This window comes from Symphalangus syndactylus, chromosome 9 (assembly GCF_028878055.3).
Source record: "Symphalangus syndactylus isolate Jambi chromosome 9, NHGRI_mSymSyn1-v2.1_pri, whole genome shotgun sequence".
Taxonomy (NCBI): Eukaryota; Metazoa; Chordata; class Mammalia; order Primates; family Hylobatidae; genus Symphalangus; species Symphalangus syndactylus.
Window position 1 is genome coordinate 112,106,121 of NC_072431.2, and position 23,212 is coordinate 112,129,332.

A 23,212-nucleotide genomic window follows, 5' to 3' on the forward strand; every position below is an offset into this window, starting at 1 on the left:
ACTTTTTTTGAGGAGTTCCAGTCAATTGTTTTATATAATATCACACATTCTGCATTTGTCTCATTATTTCTTCTTGATAAGATTAAGATTAAACATTTTTGGCAAGACCAGTTAGTAAGTAACATTGTGTGCTTATTATTGCATCATAGTAAAAGGTGAGAACAGATTCTTCCAGTATTGGTGATGCTAATTTGATTGGTTAGTGAGGTGACTACAAGAAGTCTCCATATTAAAGGTACATTTTCCCTTTTGTAATTAACAAGTAATATGAGAAGTGCTTCTTTGAGATCATGTTATCTGGTTACTCAACAACCTTTCATTCACTGGTTTTAGTATCCATTGGAGACTCTTGTTTCAGCTGACTGTTTCTCTGAAACTTTAACAGTTGTGATTATGTAACTGCATTATTACTCATTTATTATCTATTATTTTTCTATAAAGAGCTCTCTCATCTTTCCTCTTCTGTTTCTTTCTCTTCTCACTTTCATTTGAGTGTTATTATATACTCTTCAGTTCAGAGTGCTATAATCTATTATTGTCATTTTTCTTTCTTTTTATCCGAGACAAGGTCTCACTCTGTGGCTATCTTCCTGCCTCAGCCTCCTGAATAACTAGGATTATAGGTGTGTGCCACTGCGCCTGGCTAATTTAAGAATAATTTTTTATTTTATTTTATTTTTTTAGAGACAAGGTCTTACTGTGTTGCCCAGGCTGGTCTTGAACTCCTGGTCTTTAGCAATCCCTTCACCTCCCCTGCACACTGCCCCCTACTGCCCCAGTAGCCGGGATTACAGGCGTGAGCTGTGAGGCCCAGCTCTTTTTCTTTTTCTCTCTTTTCTTGTCTTCTTTTCTCCACCCACCCCCAACACATGTGTAGGTATCAAAATCAAGAAGATAACTATAAAATTCTATTATCAGCTGTACAGACTATATTCAAATTTAGTCAGTTGTCCTAATAATGCCCTTTATAGAAAAAGAAAAAGATTTTTTTCTAGTCCACCATCTAATCCATGATCGTGAGTTGCATGATTGTCCTATCTCTTTACCCCCCTTAATTTGGAACAATGTCCTGCAGTCTTCCTTTGTCTTTTATTACCTTGACATTTTTGTAGGATAGAGGCCAGTTTTGTACACTGTACTTAATTTGAATTTATCTGATGTTTCCTCATGACTAGATTTCATTTGTGCATTTTTGGTAAGAATACACAGGAGTGGTATTGTGTCTTTGCAGCATCATAAAAGGACATTGATTTTGATTTGTTCTGTGATTTCACTTTGATCTGTTGGTTGAAGTGGTATCTGCCAAGTTTCTCCACTGCAGAGTTGTATTTTTTCCCTTTATAATTAATAAGTACCTTTTGAGGAGGTACTTTCATACTTTGACACTATGTGAGTAGCCTGTTTTTATCAGCTTCATGAACATTGCTAATGATTCCTCACTGAATCAATTATTATGAAGATTGCTGAATCCTCATATCAGTTATTATGAGGATTGCTGAATGGTGATTTTCTTTCTTTTCTTCCTTCCTTCCTCCCTTCTTTCCTTCCTGGAGACAGAGTCTCCCTCTGTCACCCAGGCTGGAGTGCAATGGCATGATCTTGGCTCACTGCAGCCTGCATCTCCCAGGTTCAAGCAATTCTCCTGCCTCAGCCTCCTGAGTAGCTGGGATTACAGGTGCGCACCACCACGCCTGGCTAATTTTTTTGCATTTTTTTTTTTTTTTTTTTTTTAGTAGCGGTGGGGTTTCACCATGTTGGTCAGGCTGGTCTCGAACTCCTGACCTTGTGATCCACTGACCTCAGCCTCCCAAAGTGCTGGGATTACAGGTTTGAGCCACGGTGCCCGGCCGCTGAATGGTGATTTTCTAATCCTCTTACTATTGAAATGTATTCTTGCTGGTATAGAACTCTAGATTGGCAGTTATTTCCACACTTAAAAAATGTTGTTTCAGGCCAGGCGTGGTTGCTCACACTTATAATCCCAGTACTTTGGGAGGCCGAGGCAGGCGGATCACCTGAGGTTGGGAGTTTGAGACCAGCCTGACCAACATGAAGAAACCCCATCTCTACTAAAAATACAAAATTAGCCGGGCATGGTGGCACATGCCTGGCAGCTACTCGGAAGGCTGAGGCAGGAGAATCGCTTGAATCCGGGAGGTGGAGGTTGCGGTGAGCTGAGCGCCATTGCACTCCAGCCTGGGCAGCAAGAGCAAACCTCTGTCTCAAAAAAAAAAAAAAGTTGGGCCGGGCGCAGTGGCTCACACCTGTCAATCCCAGCACTTTGGGAGGCCGAGGCGGGCAAATCACGAGCTCAGGAGATTGAGACCATGGTGAAACCTGGTCTCAGGTTTCACCTACTAAAAATACAAAAAATTAGCCGGGTGCGGTGGTGGGAGCCTGTAGTCCCAGCTACTCGGGAAGCCGAGGCAGGAGAATGGCGTGAACCCAGGAGGCAGTGCTTGCAGTAAGCTGACATCGTGCCACTGCACTCCAGTCTGGGCCGACAGAGCAAGACTCTGTCTCAAAAAAAAAAAATAAATAAAAGTTATTTCGTTATTTTCTGGCTTCTGTTGTCATCTTTCAGTCTTGTTATTGCTCCTTTGAAGAAGATGAAACATGTTTTTATCTTCTGGCTGCTTTTAGATTTTTTTCTCAATCTTTGGTATTTTTTTCAAAAGTAGTTTTCCTATGTGATGTTCCTGAGGTGGTTTTCTTTGTAGTTATCCTATGTAACATAGAATCTTTGAATATTCGGCCTGATTGCCTTGTTAGTTTTACAAAATTATTAATCATTATCTCTTTAAATATTGTTCTGTCTTGTTCTCATTCTCTTCTCTTTCTTGGACTCCAGTTGTAATTGTGTTAGACCTTCTTTCCATGTTCTTTATGTCTTTTGCTCTATTCTACATTGTCCATCCGCTTTTCTTTTTCTTTACTGATCTTTCAGTTTACTAATCCTTTCTTCTGCTGTATCCAGTTTGCTGTTAAACCCATCTGTTGAGCTCTTAATTTCAATTATTGCATTTTACAATTACCTTGTTTGCATTTTTTTTTTTTTTTTTGAGACAAAGATTTCACTCTCTTGCCCATACTGGAGTGTGGTGGCACAATCAAGGCTCAAGCCATCCTCCTACCTTAGTCTCCCAAGTAACTGGGACTACAGCTGTGTGCAACCACACCTGGCCTGATTTTTCTTTTTCTTTTTTTTTTTTTTTTTTGTAGAGATGGCCTTGCCATGTTGCCAAGGCTGGTCTCAAATTCCTGAGCTCAAGTGATGCCACCTGCCTTGGCCTCTCAAAGTCGTGAGATTATAGGCATGGGCCACTATGCCTGACGTGATGCCTTTTAAGTTTAGTTTTCTAGTAAACTTCTCTGTTTTGTCACCTGTTTCGTTGAATATATTAATTAGTTCTTTTAAAGTCTTTGATAAATTTTAACACTGGGCTATCTATGAGTTTGGGTTTTTTAAATTCATTTTTCCCCCCTTGGTCCTATTTTTTGTATATCTTTTTTTTTTTTTTTTTTGAGACAGAGTCTTACTCTTGTCACCCAGGCTGGAGTGCAGTGGCACGATCTCAGCTCACTGCAACCTCTGCCTCCCAGGTTCAAGTGATTCTTCTGCCTCAGCCTCCCAAGTAGTTGGGACTACAGGCATGCACCACCACACCCGACTAATTTTTGTATTTTTAGTAGAGACAAGGTTTCACCACATTGGCCAGGCTGGTCTCAAACTCCTGACCTTGTGATCTGCCCGCCTCGGCCTCCCAAAGTGCTGGGATTACAGGCGTGAGCCACTGCACCCAGCCTTTTTTGTATATCTTAAAATATTTTATTGCATGACAGTGAATAATTGAGAAGCTCTGAAAGATACTATTTTCCTCTGAAGTTTACTTTATGCTTGTGTAAAGTGGGAATTATGACCTTGATCTAATCAGGATTTGACCTGAGTCAGGTTGCAGGGTTTTAGAAAATAAGTCTGTCTTCCCCTGGTCAATCCATGTTCCTAGGGTATAGCCCTCTATGGGTCCTAGCAAAGAACCTGAAGTTCTTCATGCCTCCTTTTCCTTGGTGAACCCTAATTTTTGTTTACTGCTGTTGAACTTTTACAAGCTATTTCATCCCAGTTAGACACAGAAAGCCTCTCAGTGCTGTTTTGATTCGTAATTTCTCTTTTGAACTTAAGAGCCGTTTTTATTTCCATATCTACAAGTTGACTATTCATGTATTTTACCCTTTATTAGGATTAGGAGATTAATGTTTTAAAATGGATTTGTAATTTTATATTCTCAACTTTGGATCTTAAGCTCTAGCCTTACTCAATTTAAAAATTGTAACTGAGTGCAGTGGCTTGAGCCTGTAATCCCAGCTACTTGGGAGGCTGAGGCAGGAGGATCGCTTGAGGCTAGGAGTTTGAGACCAGCCTGGGCAACCTCATTGCTACAAAAAAAACCCCAAAAATTAGATGGGTGTGGTAGCACATGCCTGTAGTCCCAGCTACTCGGGAGACTGAGGTGGGAAGATCTCTTAAGCCCAGGAGTTCTGCTTTGTGAACTCCATTTGTTTCTTTATTTACCTGTCTGTCTATTTACTTATATCTCTCTAGTCCATCTCAAGATGGACAAAAGCTCTGCCTCAGCATCTTATAGGGTATCTGCTTACCTTTCTGCAGTTCCCTTCTCACTGAGATCTTGGACTCTCAAGTTTTAGTTGCCTTGGCAGGTCCCCAGTACTTTCAATCAGTTTGTTTTTCAGTTGTTCTCAGCAGTATTGTTGAACTTTTACAAGCTATTTCGTCTTGGTTAGATGCAGAACGCCTTTCAATGCTGTTTTGATTTGAAGTTCTCTTTTGAACTTAAGAGCCATTTTTTCGTATCTACAAATTGACTATTCATGTATTTTACCCTTTCTTGGGATTAGGAGATTAATGTTTTAAAATTGATTTATGATGTTATATGCTAAGGAAATTAGCCCCATGTCTTGGATTTGTGTTACAAATATATGCTATTAGTTTGAAATTTGTCTTGACTTTGTTTATGATGCTTTTGTCCAGGCAGAATTTTTTTATTTATCTGTCATTTCTTTTATGACTTCCTTTTTTTTTTTTTTGACCTGGAATTTCACTCTTGTTGCCCAGGTTGGAGGTTGGAGTGCAATGGCACGATCTTGACTCACCACAACCTCCGCCTCCTGGGTTCAAGGGATTCTCCTACCTCAGCCTCCCGAGTACCTGGGATTACAGGCATGTGCCATCATGCCTGGCTAATTTTTTTTTGTTTTTTGTTTTTGTTGTTTTTTTAGTAGAGACGGGGTTTCTCCATGTTGGTCAGGCTGATCTCAAACTCCCGACCTCAGGTGATCTGCCCGCCTCAGCCTCCCAAAGTGCTGGGATTACAGATGTGAGCCACCGCTCCTGGCCACCAGTATTATTTTTTAAACCTCAAGTTGTTTTTTTTTTTTGTAAGTAATCAGGAATTTATTTCAGTGTATAGAGTATAAGGATTCAAGTTCAGTTTTTTCCAGCTAATAAAATAATCTAGCATCCATTATTGCAAGGGTTGACACACTTTTTCTGTAAAGAGCCAGATAGTAAATACTTTAAGGCTTTGCAATTTGTATGGTCTCTGAACACTACTCATCGCCACTGTGGTAGCACAAAAGCAGCCATTGACAGTGTATAAACTAATAAGAAATAAAACTTTATTTATGGACACTGAAATTTGAGTTTCATGTAATTTTCATATATTATTAAATTCTTAGTTTTCCTCCTAACTTTAAAAAAATGTAAAAACCATTCTTAGCTTGCAGGCCATCCAAAAATAGACAATGGGCTAAATTTGTCTCCCTGGCTGTAGTTTCCCATCTCTGCAGTTTTTCTCCATTGATTTGCAATGAAGCTTTATCCTATGTTAACTTCCTGTATGTATCTGGATGTACTCTGTTCACTTGAAATGTTTCTTTGTGTCCAATGTCACACTATCTTACATGTTTTATTATCTGTTAAAATTAATTTTGCCTCAGCATTTTTTCAATTATTTGGAATTTTCTTGGCTATTCTTATTTCTATATAATTTTCAAAATTAGCTTGCCAAGTAAAAAATGAAAAATAAAGATTTTTTTTTTAGACAATCTTGCTGTGTCACCCAGATTGGAGGGCAGTGGTGTGATCTCGGCTCACTGCAACCTCCACCTCAGGAGACTGAAGTGATTCTCCTGCCTCAGCCTCCCAAGTGGCATGCACCACCACGCCTGGCTAATTTTTGTATTTTTAGTAGAGAAGGGGTTCTGCCATGTTGACCAGGCTGGTCTTGAATTCCTGACATCAAGTAATCCGCCTGCCTCATTCTCTCAAAGTGCTGGGATTACAGGTGTGAGCCACTGCCCCTGGCCTAATTTTCTTATTTTTTGTAGAGACGGGGTCTCACTATGTTGCCCATGCTGGTCGCAAACTCCTGGGCTCAAGTGATCCCCCTGCCTCAGCCTCACAAAGTATGGGATTACAGGCATGAACCACTGCACCCAGCCATGTATTTTTTTTTGTTACTACTTTGAATGGGATGTATTCTTTCATTATGTCTTTCAGCCAGTTCTTTAATTTGAAAGCAATTTTTACATACTGATTTTGAATGTTGACACCTAGCTAGATACTTATATTGTTTATGGTATGTTAATTCATGTCAGTTTTTCCAGGTGCTATATGTAAATAACACTCTCCCCTCTTCTTTTCTGTTGCTTGTATCTATTACTACTTTTCTTGTCCAGTTGCATCAGCAAATACCTCCAGAACAGTGATAAATAAAACTGATGATTGTGAATGTATGACCTGTTTCTGGTTTTAAATAATATGCTTTTATATCTTTTTAATAAAAGATGATGTCAGTTTTGGAGAGTGACACTAACACATATACACAAGTAGATACTCTCCCCCCCCACCACTCCCACCAACAGATAATCATATTCAGGAAATATTCTTGTATTCTTATTGTATTAGAGTTTTTACTAAGAATGGATATCGAATTATATCTAATGTCCTTTATCACTTACAGAAATAATCATATAATTATTGTCTTTTGATCTAATAATATGATAAGGTATATTAATAGATAACAGTGAATCATAATTATATTATTAGTATGAATTCCAGCCAGTTGTAGTGTAGTATTTTTTAAATGTGCTAGATTCTATGTGCCATTGTTTTATCCAGCAGTTAGCAGAATAGCCATAAGTATGTGTTCATGCCTTCAGAGATGATGAATTTGTTCATGCCTTTGTGTTCATGTTCATGCCTTTATGTTCGTGCCCTCAGACATCATGAATTTGAGGATATTTGGAAAAATTAAGGTAGAGTGTTTTTTGTTGTGTTTTGTTTTGTTTTTGAGACAGAGTCTCACTCTGTTGCCCTGGCTGGAGTGCAGTGGCATGATCTCGGCTCACTGCAACCTCCGCCTCCCGGGTTCAAGTGACTCTCATACCTCAGCCTCCCAAGTAGCTGGGATTACAGGTGTGCGTCACCACACCTTGCTAATTTTTGTATTTTTTGTAGAGACGGGGTTTCACCACATTGGCCAGGCTGGTCTTGAACTCCTGACCTCAAATGATCTGCCCACCTTGGCCTCCCAAAGTTCTGGGATTTACAGGCATGAGCCACTGTGCCTGGCTTTGAAGTAGAGATTGATGGAGATCTAGTTTATTTTAGTAGTATTGGATGCATTAAATACTAAACAGTGCTAATATTATAAATATCAAATTCTAAGCATTATAGTACTAAAGCAGTATTCATACTGTAGTAAAATCATGAATACTAATTATAATGAATGTGAAAAGTATGTAACTATTTTTTACAACTGAGCCATGAAGTATGTGATAGTTGTGCTTTCTCTTTTGTAAAATGTTTTTTTTCATAGAGTTAATGGACTCTATTTGGGGATGGGGGCAGATTGCTTAGCTGTGTACTTATCACTGATTAATCCTCACTCAGCTCAAGCTGTAAAATTCCCCTCAGCACCATCAAAGACATCAGGCAACTTACTGTTTTCTTGGTGCCGTTTCTGGAGCCCTCTGCCCGCCCTCCCACTGCAGTCTGGACTGCGCTCTCTAGACCTGTTCCCCAGTTGTCAGCCTTTCCTGACGACTCTGGGAAGACCCTTTTCTGTATCCTGTGGTTGAATTCCTGTCTTCCAGCTTCCATGTGGTCTTTCTTGGATTGCTTCTTTGGGTTGGTAGAACAGATCCTCCAGTAGCTTCGTGAGAAGGTGTGCATGGGAGGTAAGCTTTTTTAGATCCAGTATCTGAAAACATCTTTAGTGTGCCTTCATGATTTCATCTTTAGGTTGGCTGGGTTTAGAATTCTAGATTGGAAATGATTTTTTATTAGAATTTTGAGGACATAGTCCATTGTTTTCTACCTTCCTGTGTTGCTGCTGAAAAGTCTGAGGTCATTCTGATTCCTGATCCTTTCTGTACAAGCTGTTTATTTCCCTCTGAAAGCTTTACCGCTTGTCTTTATTCTACATATTCTGAAATTTCACAGCGATGTACATGAGAGGGTCTTTTAGTGTGAAATGTTCTTGTATTATTTCTTTAATAATTTCCTCTCTTTTGTGTTGTATATTGTTTTGTTAGAACCCCGATAGTTGGATGGTAGATGTCCTGGCTTGACCCTCAAGTATTTAAGAAAATATATTTTCTTTTCTATCTTTTATCTTTTTTGCCCTACTTTATGTGTAATTTCTCCTAATATTTTATCTTCTAATAATTTTTTCTTCCAATATTTTTCCTGGGTATCGAGTAATTTTCTGCTCTCAGGTGTTTATGAGAATTCTTTCTTTTCTCTGGGTGTTCCCTTTTTTTTCCCACATTCTGTTCTTGTTTCATTGATGCAATATTACTTTTTTTCCTCTGAGAATTAATTTCTGTTTCTTCCAAGCTTTTTTTGTTTGTTTTTGGATGGCTGTTTTTCATTTTCTTTTTTGAGATGTAGTCTTGCTATGTCGCCAGGCTGGAGTGCAATGGTGCGATCTTGGCTCACTGCAACCTCCACCTCCCGGGTTCAAGTGATTCTCCTGCCTCAGCCTCCTGAGTAGCTGGGACTACAGGCGCCTGCCACCACGCCCAGCTAATTTTTGTATTTTTAGTAGAGATGGGGTTTCACCATGTTGACTAGGATGGTCTTCGATCTCTTGACCTTGTGATCCGCCCACCTCAGCCTCTCAAAGTGCTGGGATTATAGGCGTGAGCCACTGCACCTGGCCCTGTTTTTTCATTGTTAAGTTTTCCGTTTTCCCTCAAATGTCTGGTGATCTTTGGCTATCCAGTATTTACGACAGAGGCCCTAAAAAACTGATTGGGGCATCTCTGGGCATGAGTCCTTCCTAACATGTAAGTGTAAGATGACAAAAATCAACCAGAACTATGTGTTCAAGCTGCTATATCTAACTGGAAGTTTCTTTAGAGAAAATTTCAACAGGGTTTTTTTTTTTTTTTTTTTTTTTTTTTTGAGATAGTATCTTACTCTGTTGCCCAGGCTGGAGTGCAGTGGCATGATCACAGCTCACTCCAGCGTTGACCTCCCAGGCTCAGGTAATCACCTTAGCCTCCCAAATAGTTGGTACTACATGCACACGCCACCACGCCTGGCTAGTTTTTGTTTTTTTTTGTTTTTGTTTTTGTTTTTGTTTTTGGTAGAGACAGGGTTTTGCCATGTTGCCCAGGTGGGTCTCGAACATCTGGGCTCAGGCAGTCCTCCCACCTCGGCCTCCCAAAGTGTTAGGATTACAGGCGTGAGCCACCGTGCCCGGCCTTCAATAGTTGTTTTGACATACACAATTTTCACTTTGTACACAACTTTAGAGTCTAATTTTCAGCTAAGATGTGATTCCATCTTATGTTCCAGATATTAACACCAATTGCTTCTGGATGGTGGAAATGTGTGTTACGTTTCAGTTCTAGTGCCTTTAAACTTTTCCATATTAAAAAAAAATGTTTCTAAAGAATGTCGTATGGTATTTACCAGGGGGTGGGAGTGGTAAATAGGGTTTTGTTGTTTTTAGTGGGTGCAGAGTTTCAGTTTTGCAAGATGAAGAGTTCTAGAGATGGATGGTGGTGATGGTTTGAACAGTGTGAATGTACTTAATACTGCTGAACCCTACATTAAAAATGGCTAAGATGGGCCGGGCACAGTGCCTCATGCCTAGAATCCCAGCACTTTGGGAGGCTGAGGCGGGCGGATCGCTTGAGCCCAGGAGTTCAAGACCAGCCTGGGCAACAGGGTGAAACCCCGTCTCTACTAAAAATACAAAAATTAGCCGGGTGTGGTGGTGGGTGCCTGTATTCCCAGCTACTCGGGAGGCTGAGGCGGGAGAATCGCTGGAACCTGGGAGGCTGAGGTTGCAGGGAGCCGTGATCGTGCTGCTGCACTCCAGCCCGGGCAACAGAGTGAGGCTCTGTCTCAAAAACAAAACAAAACGAAAAAACAGTGGCTAAGATGGTACATTTTATATGATGTATATTTTGCCATAAATTAAAAATTTTCAGTTTTTGAATGTTCATAATCAGAAAAAATAAAGGGAGTGTGTTTTCATAATCTTCCCTTCAACTATCATTAATTTGTAGGATATCTGGAAAAATGGAAACAGAACACGGAGCTTCCAGTTTATGTAGTACAATCAGATTGCCACATACTGGACACAAGTTAGAGATTTTACTTAGCTCCTTCCTCAGATTAAGAATTTCCTGAAATTGGAGGTGGAGCCAAGATGGCCGAATAGGAACAGCTCCGGTCTCCAGCTCCCAGCCCCAGCGACACAGAAGACGGGTGATTTCTGCATTTCTGCTTGAGGTACCGGTTTCATCTCACTAGGGAGTGCCTAACAGTGGGTGCAGGACAGTCGGTGAAGCGCACTGTGCGCGAGCCGAAGCAGGGTGAGGCATTGCCTCACTCGGGAAGCGCAAGGGGTCAGGGAATTCCCTTTCCTAGTCAAAGAAAGGGGAAACAGACGGCACCTGGAATATCGGGTCAGTCCCGTCCTAATACTGCGCTTTTCCAATGGGCCTGGAAAACGGCACACTGGGAGATTGTGTCCCGCACCTGGCTCGGAGGGTCCTATGCCCACAGAGTCTTGCTGATTGCTAGCACAGCAGTCTGAGATCACGCTGCAAGGCGGCAACGAGGCTGGGGGAGGGGCGCCCGCCATTGCCCAGGCTTGCTTAGGTAAACAAAGCAGCCAGGAAGCTCGAACTGGGTGGAGCCCACCACAGCTCAAGGAGGCCTGCCTGCCTCTGTAGGCTCCACCTCTGGGGGCAGGGCACAGACAACCAAAAACTCAGCGAGAACCTCCACAGCCTTAAATGTCCCTGTCTGACTGACAGCTTTGAAGAGAGTAGTGGTTCTCCCAGCACGCAGCTGGAGATCTGAGAACGGACAGACTGCCTCCTAAAGTGGGTCCCTCACCCCTGAGCAGCCTAACTGGGAGGCACCCCCCCAGTAGGGACAGACTGACACCTCATTCAACCGGGTACTCCTCTGAGACAAAACTTTCAGAGGAACTATCAGACAGCTGAATTTGTGGTCTCACGAAAATCCGCTGTTCTGCAGCCACCGGTGCTGACACCCAGCCAAACAGGGTCTGGAGTGGACCTCTAGTAAACTCCAACAGACCTGCAGCTGAGGGTCTTGTCTGGTAGAAGGAAAATTAACAAACAGAAAGGACATCCACACCAAAAACCCATCTGTACATCACCATCATCGAAGACAAAAAGTAGACAAAACCACAAAGATGGGGAAAAAACAGACCAAAAAAACTGGAAACTCTAAAAAACAGAGCACCTCTCCTCCTCCAAAGGAACGCAGTTCCTCACCAGCAACGGAACAAAGCTGGATGGAGGATGACTTTGATGAGTTGAGAGAAGAAGGCTTCAGACGATCAAACTACTCTGAGCTACGAGAGGAAATTCAAAACAATAGCAAAGAAGTTAAAAACTTTGAAAAAAAATTAGAAGAATGGATAACTAGAATAACCAATGGAGAGAAGGGCTTAAAGGAGATGATGGAGCTGAAAGCCAAGTTTCGAGAACTACGCGAAGAATGCAGAAGCCTCAGTAGCAGATGCGATCAACTGGAAGAAAGGGTATCGCTGGTAGAAGATGAAATGAATGAAATGAAGAGAGAAGGGAAGTTTAGAGAAAAAAGAATAAAAAGAAATGAACAAAGCCTCCAAGAAATTTGGGACTATGTGAAAAGACCAAACCTACGTCTGATTGGTGTACCTGAAAATGATGGGGAGAATGGAACCAAGTTGGAAAACACTTTGCAAGATATTATCCAGGAGAACTTCCCCAATCTAGCAAGGCAGGCCAGCATTCAGATTCAGGAAATACAGAGAACGCCACAAAGATACTCCTCGAGAAGGGCAACTCCAAGACACATAATTGTCAGATTCACCAAAGTTGAAATGAAGGAAAAAATGTTAAGGGCAGCCAGAGAGAAAGGTCGGGTTACCCACAAAGGGAAGCCCATCAGGCTAACAGCTGATCTCTCAGCAGAAACTCTACAAGCCAGAAGAGAGTGGGGGCCGATATTCAACATTCTTAAAGAAAAGAATTTTCAACCCAGAATTTCCTATCCCGCCAAACTAAGCTTAATAAGTGAAGGAGAAATAAAATACTTTACAGACAAGCAAACGCTGAGTGATTTTGTCACAACCAGGCCTGCCCTAAAAGAGCTCCTGAAGGAAGCACTAAACATGGAAAGGAACAACCGGTACCAGCCCCTGCAAAAACATGCCAAATTGTAAAGACCATCGAGGCTAGGAAGAAACTATAGCAACTAACGAGCAAAATAACCAACTAACATCATAATGACAGGATCAGATTTACACATAACCATATTCACGTTAAATGTAAATGGGCTAAATGCTCCAATCAAAAGACACAGACTGGCAAACTGGATAAGGAGTCAGGACCCATCAGTGTGCTGTATTCAGGAAACCCATCTCACGTGCAGAGACACACATAGACTCAAAATAAAGGGATGGAGGAAGATCTATCAAGCAACTGGAAAACAAAAAAAGGCAGGGGTTGCAATCCTAGTCTCTGATAAAATAGACTTTAAACCAACAAAGATCAAAAGAGACAAAGAAGGCCACTACATAATGGTAAAGGGATCAATTCAACAAGAAGAGCTAACTATCCTAAATATATATGCACCCAACACAGGAGCACCCAGATTCATAAAGCAAGTCCTCAGTGACCTACAAAGGGACTTAAACTCCCACACAATAATAATGGGAGATTTTAACACCCCACTGTCAGCATTAGACAGATCAACGAGACAGAAAGTTAACAAGGATATCCAGGAATTGAACTCAGCTCTACATAAAGTGGACCTAATAGACATCTACAGAACTCTCCACCCCAAATCAACAGAATATACATTTTTTTCAGCACCACACCACACCACACCTATTCCAAAATTGACCACATAGTTGGAAGTAAAGCTCTTCTCAGCAAATGTAAAAGAACAGAGATTATAACAAACTGTCTCTCAGACCACAGTGCAATCAAACTAGAACTCAGGATTAAGAAACTCAGTCAAAACCGCTCAACTACATGGAAACTGAACAACCTGCTCCTGAATGACTATTGGGTACATAATGAAATGAAGGCAGAAATAAAGATGTTCTTTGAAACCAACGAGAACAAAGACACAACATACCAGAATCTCTGGGACACGTTCAAAGCAGTGTGTAGAGGGAAATTTATAGCACTAAATGCCCACAAGAGAAAGCAGGAAAGATCCAAAATTGACACCCTAACATCACAATTAAAAGAACTAGAAAAGCAAGAGCAAACACATTCAAAAGCTAGCAGAAGGCTAGAAATAACTAAAATCAGAGCAGAACTGAAGGAAATAGAGACACAAAAAACCCTTCAAAAAATTAATGAATCCAGGAGCTGGTTTTTTGAAAAGATCAACAAAATTGATGGACCGCTAGCAAGACTAATAAAGAAGAAAAGAGAGAAGAATCAAATAGATGCAATAAAAAACGAAAAAGGGGATATCACCACTGATCCCACAGAAATACAATCTACCATCAGAGAATACTACAAACACCTCTATGCAAATAAACTAGAAAATCTAGAAGAAATGGATAAATTCCTCGACAAATACACCCTCCCAAGACTAAACCAGGAAGAAGTTGAATCTCTGAATAGACCAATAACAGGTTCTGAAATTGTGGCAATAATCAATAGCTTACCAACCAAAAAGAGTCCAGGACCTGATGGATTCACAGCTGAATTCTACCAGAGGTACAAGGAGGAACTGGTACCATTCCTTCTGAAACTATTCCAATCGATAGAAAAAGAGGGAATCCTCCCTAACACATTTTACGAAGCCAGCATCGTCCTGATACCAAAACCTGGTAGAGACATAACCAAAAAAGAGAATTTCAGACCAATATCCTTGATGAACATTGATGCAAAAATCCTCAATAAAATACTGGCAAACCGAATTCAGCAGCACATCAAAAAGCTTATCCACCATGATCAAGTGGGCTTCATCCCTGGGATGCAAGGCTGGTTCAACATACGCAAATCAATAAATGTAATCCAGCATATAAACAGAACCAAAGACAAAAACCACATGATTATCTCAATAGATGCAGAAAAGGCCTTTGACAAAATTCAACAACCCTTCATGCTAAAAACTCTCAATAAATTAGGTATTGATGGGACATATCTCAAAATAAGAAGAGCTATCTACGACAAACCCACAGCCAATATAATACTGAATGGGCAAAAACTGGAAGCATTCCCTCTGAAAACTGGCACAAGACAGGGATGCCCTCTCTCACCGCTCCTATTCAACATAGTGCTGGAAGTTCTGGCCAGAGCAATCAGGCAGGAGAAGGAAATAAAGGGTATTCAATTAGGAAAAGAGGAAGTCAAATTGTCCCTGTTTGCAGATGACATGATTGTATATCTAGAAAACCCCATTGTCTCAGCCCAAAATCTCCTTAAGCTGATTAGCAACTTCAGCAAAGTCTCAGGATACAAAATTAATGTACAAAAATCACAAGCATTCTTGTACACCAATAACAGACAAACAGAGAGCCAAATCATGAGTGAACTCCCATTCACAATTGCTTCAAAGAGAATAAAATACCTAGGAATCCAACTTACAAGGGATGTGAAGGACCTCTTCAAGGAGAACTACAAACCACTGCTCAATGAAATAAAAGAGGATACAAACAAATGGAAGAACATTCCATGCTCATGGGTTGGAAGAATCAATATCGTGAAAATGGCCATACTGCCCAAGGTAATTTATAGATTCAATGCCATCCCCATCAAGCTACCAATGACTTTCTTCACAGAATTGGAAAAAACTACTTTAACGTTCATATGGAACCAAAAAAGAGCCCGCATCGCCAAGTCAATCCTAAGCCAAAAGAACAAAGCTGGAGGCATCACGCTACCTGACTTTAAACTGTACTACAAGGCTACAGTAACCAAAACAGCATGGTACTGGTACCACAACAGAGACATAGATCAATGGAACAGAACAGAGGCCTCAGAAATGATGCCGCATAGCTACAACTATCTGATCTTTGACAAACCTGACAAAAACAAGAAATGGGGAAAGGATTCCCTATTTAATAAATGGTGCTGGGAAAACTGGCTAGCCATATGTAGAAAGCTGCAACTGGATCCCTTCCTTACACCTTATACAAAAATTAATTCAAGATGGATTAAAGACTTATATGTTAGACCTAAAACCATTAAAATCCTACAAGAAAACCTAGGCAATACCATCCAGGACATAGGCGTGGGCAAGGACTTCATGTCTAAAACACCAAAAGCAATGGCAACAAAAGCCAAAATCGACAAATGGGATCTCATTAAACTAAAGAGCTTCTGCACAGCAAAAGAAACTATCATCAGAGTGAACAGGCAACCTACACAATGGGAGAAAATTTTTGCAACCTACTCATCTGACAAAGGGCTAATATCCAGAATCTACAATGAACTCAAACAAATTTACAAGAAAAAAACAAACAACCCCATCAAAAAATGGGCAGAGGACATGAACAGACACTTCTCAAAAGAAGACATTTATGCAGCCAAAAAACACATGAAGAAATGCTCATCATCACTGGCCATCAGAGAAATGCAAATCAAAACCACAGTGAGATACCATCTCACACCAGTTAGAATGGCCATCATTAAAAAATCAGGAAACAACAGGTGCTGGAGAGGATGTGGAGAAATAGGAACACTTTTACACTGTTGGTGGGACTGTAAACTAGTTCAACCATTGTGGAAGTCAGTGTGGCGATTCCTCAGGGATCTCGAACTAGAAATACCATTTGACCCAGCCATCCCATTACTGGGTATATACCCAAAGGACTATAAATCATGCTGCTATAAAGACACATGCACACATATGTTTATTGCGGCACTATTCACAATAGCAAAGAGTTGGAACCAACCCAAATGTCCAACAACAATAGACTGGATTAAGAAAATGTGGCACATATACACCATGGAATACTATGCAGCCATAAAAAATGATGAGTTCGTGTCCTTTGTAGGGACATGGATGAAACTGGAAAACATCATTCTCAGTAAACTATCGCAAGGACAAAAAACCAAACACCGCATGTTCTCACTCATAGGTGGGAATTGAACAATGAGAACTCATGGACACAGGAAGGGGAACATCACGCTCCGGGGACTGTTGTGGGGTGGGGGGAGGGGGGAGGGACAGCATTAGGAGATACACCTAATGCTAAGTGACGAGTTAATGGGTGCAGGAAATCAACATGGCACATGGATACATATGTAACAAACCTGCACATTGTGCACATGTACCCTAAAACCCTAAAGTATAATAATAAAAAAAAAAAAAAAAAAAAAAAAAGAATTTCCTGAAATTAAAGGGCTGACAGATCTAACTTGTTAAACTGCTTACTAGATTACATGGCAAAAGTGGTATCTTTCTTGTTTACTGACCTATCTCCCTGACATCTGACATACTAAGCTCTCAATAATTACATGTTGATGAATAAATAAACAGGATATGCCAGTACTCCAAGAGATTGTGCTGGAGTAATCATACCCTTACCTTAGACTTGTACAAATAAGGAGGATAAATCTATAAAGCACAAGAAAAACGCAGGAGGATGTCTCTATGAGCTTGGATTATGCAAAGATTTCTTTAGACCATGTTGATTTCTAATTATCTGGCAAGTGAAAAGGAGCCACCATGAACTGAGTCTGGAACCTAAAAGGAGCTGCTGCCGGGTAGGGCTATGATCCCAACTGAACTAATTAAGCCTCAGATAAGAAGCTTATAAGTTCTTAGCGTGCCCCCTTATAATCCCCACCCCAGAATTTTTATAGCATACCTTCACTTCCCTTTGTGTAATACTTTTCTTCTCAGAGACTATAATTCCTTACCAGGCCCTTCCCGCAACATACTCTGATTGAAAAGCCAAGAACCTCTCTATTTGGCTTGGGTTGAGAACTAGATAATAAGAAGTCTATCTGGCTGGATCTCGGAAGATCTCTGAATATGGGGAAGTTTTCTGGTTGGCGGGCTTCGTAAACAGAAGTCCTTTGGTTGTTAGAACCATTTACCCTTTTGTCTGTTCTGCTTTTCCTCCCATATCATCCTCAGCACCCAGCAGGACTTATCTGGGAATCAGATGGGAGGTATAGAATTTGGAAAAGCCTCCAAGTGAATCCGAAATAAGCAGAGAAGGAAAATGGGGTAAAAAGGTGGAATAGGCAAAGGAAATCCAGGAGAGTGTATAAAATACAGATAGATATATAGAAAGGGAGTGGAAAATGTATGCAAGTTTTGTCTTATTTTGGACATGAGAAAGAAAATGGTTTCCTGGCTTCACATTCTAATGTTTTTGTCTTCTAAGTGTCACCAAAAAGTCAGGCAAAGAGCTAGAGGTGCAGCATCAACAGGTAAAGTCTCAATCTCTCCTGTGACTCCCTTCCACTGCGGGTGTTTCCCATGAATCCTGTCCCTCTGTGACCTCTGGAGCCAAAAGCCAGGTTCTCTGCCACTGAAGACTCCAGTTCCCCAGACTGAAACTTCCATGGGTGGGAAATCATAACTTGAGAATATTTCAAAATCCTGTACCTCAATGCCCTGGAAATGAAGAATTAAGAAAGTAGAGCAGATGTTCTTAATTGTATAACTTACTAGTTTTATGACCCTGTGGAAGTCATTTCGTCTCTCATTCTTATCCACAAAAAGAGCAAAACACTGACAATCCTGCCTCACTCACGTTGTGGTTGTAAAAATCAAGTGAAATTAGATATGGGACACTGTGTTATAGTGATGCTGTACTCAGACATGCCTTGGAGTACGGACTTTTCAGGATTGTAGTCTTTTCCTGATGAGAGTCAAAGGCCTTACTATTCAGCTTCCTGTAGGATGCCTATGAAATTATCCCATGCCATATAACACTGTCTCCCCGTTCCTCAGCTAGGAGATGTTCCCGGAAAGAAGCTGAGAAGCCACAGAAGCTGCTCTCCATCATTAAAAGGTGATCTATTGCTCTTTGCACTCTTTCAACAACCAGACTGGCCTATGATGATTTCTTGGCTTGGCCTGGGGCAGGACTAAGGAGAAAGATAACGGCTGGGAGGGAGACATGCACAGTGGAAGCAGGGACACTGGTTGAGAGGGTTGCCAGGGAAGAGTGGGGTTCACATGTCTCAGGAGAGATGAGCCGCCCAGTTCAGCTCTGTGCTAGGATAACAGCAGCTCTACGATTCAGGATTTTACTAGTGCATAATTCATAAAACATATTACATGGAGCTGCACTCAGCCATGAGATAAGTTACCCAGTTAAGAGAATGGGATTTGAATAAAGAAGTCATCCTTGTCTTATTCTCTTCATACTCTTTCAAGGGAATAAAGCCATACCTTTTCAAGGGAAAATACCTGACTCTGGCTAGACTCTGCTGACATGGCCTCCTCCGGTTCTGTCTTCAGTGAGGCCAGTACTTGGGACACTCCTTAGACAGGAGTCTATTATATTATCCTCTCCTTAAGAGCTCTAGAGAACAGGACTGGTTCCCAAGAGATGCTGGGTATAATATTAGGGGTACCAAATACTCCAGAATGCAGAAGTCCCACAAGGACCTCATTTTCTACAGCTTGGAAGTACTGAATACAGGCTTTGGATTTCTTAGCCTCAAATGAGACTGGTCTGGGTTCTAACTGGTGATGTTCCTGGTGATGCCCCATCAGCTAACCGCCTGGCTCAGTTCTCCTAGTTCAGCTTTTTCAACAAGGTCAACAGAGAACTGACCCCAGCTCCCAGCCCTCTCTGAGGGCCATGCCCTCCCATGGGTTGTCTGAAGCCTTGCCCAACAAGCTCCAGACCATCAGCCCAGCCCACCACACCTTGCCAAATATCATTTTCTTAGCAAGGAAGGCAGACAGGTAGACAACAAGATGGTATAGGCCCCAGGATTTTCAGGACTGGGAAAGGAGAGTGCCAACTCCAGCCCACACTCTTCCAAGAAGGAAGATGTCACTCCATCATTAATTTTGCTGTGTTTCCCTTCCCAGCCAGGGCTGGATTCCTCCAGAGGGAAGTGTGCAGCGAATCCTGTGTGCAGATCCCTGCTGCCAAATCTGCAATTCTGTGGCTCTGGAGATTCAGCAATTGCTGGCGGGTGAGAACAACCAGATCTCCCTGACTTTATCGGGGCCATTGCAGGGCTCCTCTTGCCTAGAGATGCTGTCTATCTCTAGTATGTCTTTAGATCAGAGTCTAGAATTTCATTCCTGGCACACCAGAGAGCTTTCACTGGCATCTGTAACCCCAACACTGTCACAATTAACGGATCAGAAATCTTTAACCCAGTCAGCTGCCCAGTCAACATATACACATGGCATACGAGATCACTGGGCTGATCACCTCCACCTAGGGCCGGAATTTCAACTGCCAGATGTGCTCACGGGCCCAAACACAATGGCTTCTTCAAGGCTTGAGAAGCCAAGGGCTCCACTGAACCAGGAGGAGATGATGCAGAGCAACCCCAGCTCTGTCCAGGGAAACAAAGGCCAGCATCGCTTGAACTCCCAGGTCTCCTTGCTGTCCCTGAACCCAGAAACCCTGAACCTGATGCATCTGATGGCCTTGCATATGGTCCTCCCTGCCCACCTGCCATTTCTCAGTCCTGAAGTGCTGAGGCTTCTTGAGGTACATGTTAAAAAATGGATGCATTTCCAGAGGTGGGGGCTGCCCAGACGTGTGGAGGAGTCCCTGAGGCAGCTTATGCCAAACCCACCAGTGTACTACCAACCTGGAAATGACCAGCCAGTTTCTTTCAAACTGAATAATACTTCTCAGGTCTCTCTTCATAGATTTGAGACCATTTCCCTCCAGACCTGGTGTTCATGTGTGGCTGGCCAGCCCACCCAGACCTTCTGGGTTTCTGAATGGTCCATTATGAACCCAGAACAAAGACACCACTGTCAGCAAAGTCCAAACCCTATGGCTCTAGCCTTGCGCTCTCCAGCCCATAAAGCCCTAAGTGGCCCCCATCCACTGTCTGGGGGACAAGATAATGACTCAGGGAGTGATCTCCAGCAGAAATACAGCCAGCTATTCTGTGGGCTCCCTTCTCTGCACAGTGAGTCCCTGGTTGCCACTTTCATGAGATCTCAAGGCCGCCCCAAGAAAGAAAAAGTGCCCAAGCCTGCCTTGAAGGATCCTTTTCTCTTCAATGAGCTCTCCTTCCCCCAACTGCTCCCTGAAACTTCACCCTAGTCAGCACCACCCTCTTCCCCACTTTCCCCAAATTAGGTGTCTCCATCTGAACATCAGCGAGTTCAGATCAATGTCCCATTTCTGACTCTGGCCGAGTATGAAGCCTTGGAGTGGTACCTGCTACAGAGGCAACTCCAGCTTCAGTGGGGCTGGCCAGCTGCCCTCCAGAGGTCTCAGCACACCCAGTGCCTCATGCAGCATGAGCCCTGTGGCAAAGCTCAGCCTCCTGAGACCATGACAGCTTCCCAGCCAGGGAAGTCCATCTCAGTGCTTACCAGGGAACCACTCTTCTTCCCGGAGCATGCCTGGAAGCTGCTGGAATTCCACATCCAGAAACAGTTGATTCACCGTCGCTGGGGCCTGCCTCAGAAGATCCAGCAGTCTATCCAGTTGCTCCTTACCTCCACTGACCAGCAGACTGTGTCCTGCAGCAGCACAGCCCTAGCCAATGTGAGCATCCCCCAGACTGTAGCCCTAGAGGCCAACAGGGCTTGCGATGTGCTGTCACCCATTGTGGCCCCAGTGTCCATCCCCATGCCACACTTGTTAACCCAGGCCAAGGCAATATTGCAGAACCACTTCAACTCCAAATGTGAACAGATCCACCAGGGCAAGATCCCTGCCTGTGTACATAGGTCCTGGGACTGCAGAATTTCTTGGGGCCTGGCAGTGGCTCCTTTAACCTGCATTCCAGAAAGCCAGTTCCTGGTTCTGCAGAGAGCAAGTGACCCAGACCTACATCGCAAAGTTATGCCTTGGATGCCAACGGCCCTTGATCAGCAGCAAAAGGCTTTACCAGGTACTATCACTGAACACTCTAAGCTGCTCTGAGTCTTGTCTATGGAAGCCATTGAGAAACTGGAGACAACTTTACGGCACAAGCATCTGGCCTTCCTGTCGGGGCTGCCTGCTCTGTATTATGTGGCGCTCCCCGGGGCCCTGGCCCCGGCAGTCACTAGCCAATCTGTCATCACCGAGATGGTGCCTAGGCCTGTGGAGACGCTGCCTCTAGAAAGCCAGACACATCCTGCTATCCCCTACTCACTCCAGACACATATCTTGACCAAACTAAACTTCCACCTGAGAAAAAAGGTCCTAGAGATACAATGGGGAATTCCCATTAGGGCAAGGAAGTCCAGGGAACAAACTGCTGCAGCACCAGAGAACATATCCACACAGAAGTCTCTTGAAAGTCTAAACCACCAACGGGAGACATTGCTCCAGGAACTGCCCATCCCACCAGACACCCATCCTGCCCCTAATCCAGAAGGGGTTCACCTTAAAGAACAGCTGGCCAATGACTTGAAGGCAGTGCAGCAGAACCAAAAGCAATCTAGTTTCAAAGCTGTACCCCAGGGTTCTGCCCACTCGGTCTCCAAGATCTCACAACGCAGTGGGGACATGACAAAGGCCCACATGCTTTGTGTTCGGGTGGACGCCAATGTGAACAACCCCAGCCTCGAGGAACCCTGGAGCCCTGAGCCCCAAAGCCCTGGCAAGAGCAAGGACCCAGCTCATGTCCCCATGCTAGCAGGAAAGAGAGAGGACCCACAGGAAACCAAAGCAGCCAGAGACCACAGAGAAGGGGATACAGGGTTTGGGCGCTCCTCAACCAGAGAAGAGAGACGCCCTGCTGAAGACCAGAGGCCAGCAGGGATGCTTCCAAACAAGACACCCGGAGGGTCCTGGCGATGGAGCCGTAGCTTTCATCTTGCTGATCCCTGTCAACACAGCCCCCAGCATGACCCTCAACTTAAGCTCCCACAGCTACCTGCACGAGTCCCTGGGGAGAAAGAATCTGACAGTGACCTGCAAGACAATCAAGCCGAGCTAACTGTCATCCTTGAACCAGCAACAATTCCTAAGAATGCCCAGACTGTGGTGCCCCAGGCTTCACGGGGTCAGCCTTTCCTGAGCCAACCAACCCAGGGTAAGCCTTTGCAGGGCCAAACTTTGCAAGGCCAGGTTTTGCATGGGCTGGTGATGCCAACCCATACTCAAAAGAGGCCCAGCCTTCCTGAGTCTAGCTTGAGAAATAAAATTAAATGTTTTCTGCAGCGTATTATCCCCAAGACAAAAGGCAAAGGGCATGAAGACTCCATGTTCTCAGCTGCTGCAAAGGTGGCCAAAACCAGAAAAGAAAATGCTGCAAAGGTCCTGGCTCCAGCCAAGAGCCCTGTGGGGAGAAGTAAGACAGAGAAGCCGACAGGGTACTCCAAGGCCCAATCTCATCCTGCTCAGAAGCTGGTGGGCCCAGCCTTCTTGGATGGTCCCCAGTCCCTAGACAATAAGCTCCGGCTACACTCCAGACAAACTGGCTCTGCCTCAGCCCTGGGCTACCCCCGCCACTGCCCTCGTCACTGTCCTCGAGAGGCTTGTGCCACCAAACCAGGGCACCCAACCTAGTT

The 23,212-nt window shown here is 43.1% G+C and overlaps 1 protein-coding gene and 1 pseudogene across 1 annotated transcript in view; both read left to right on the forward strand.

Annotated features, from left to right (window-relative positions):
* LOC129490281 (protein SPATA31F1-like) overlaps positions 1-23,210 on the forward strand; it is an 85,206-nt pseudogene extending 61,996 nt beyond the window's left edge.
* The window catches only part of LOC129490288 (antiviral innate immune response receptor RIG-I-like), a 337,723-nt gene that overhangs the window by 139,258 nt on the left and 175,253 nt on the right, over positions 1-23,212 (forward strand).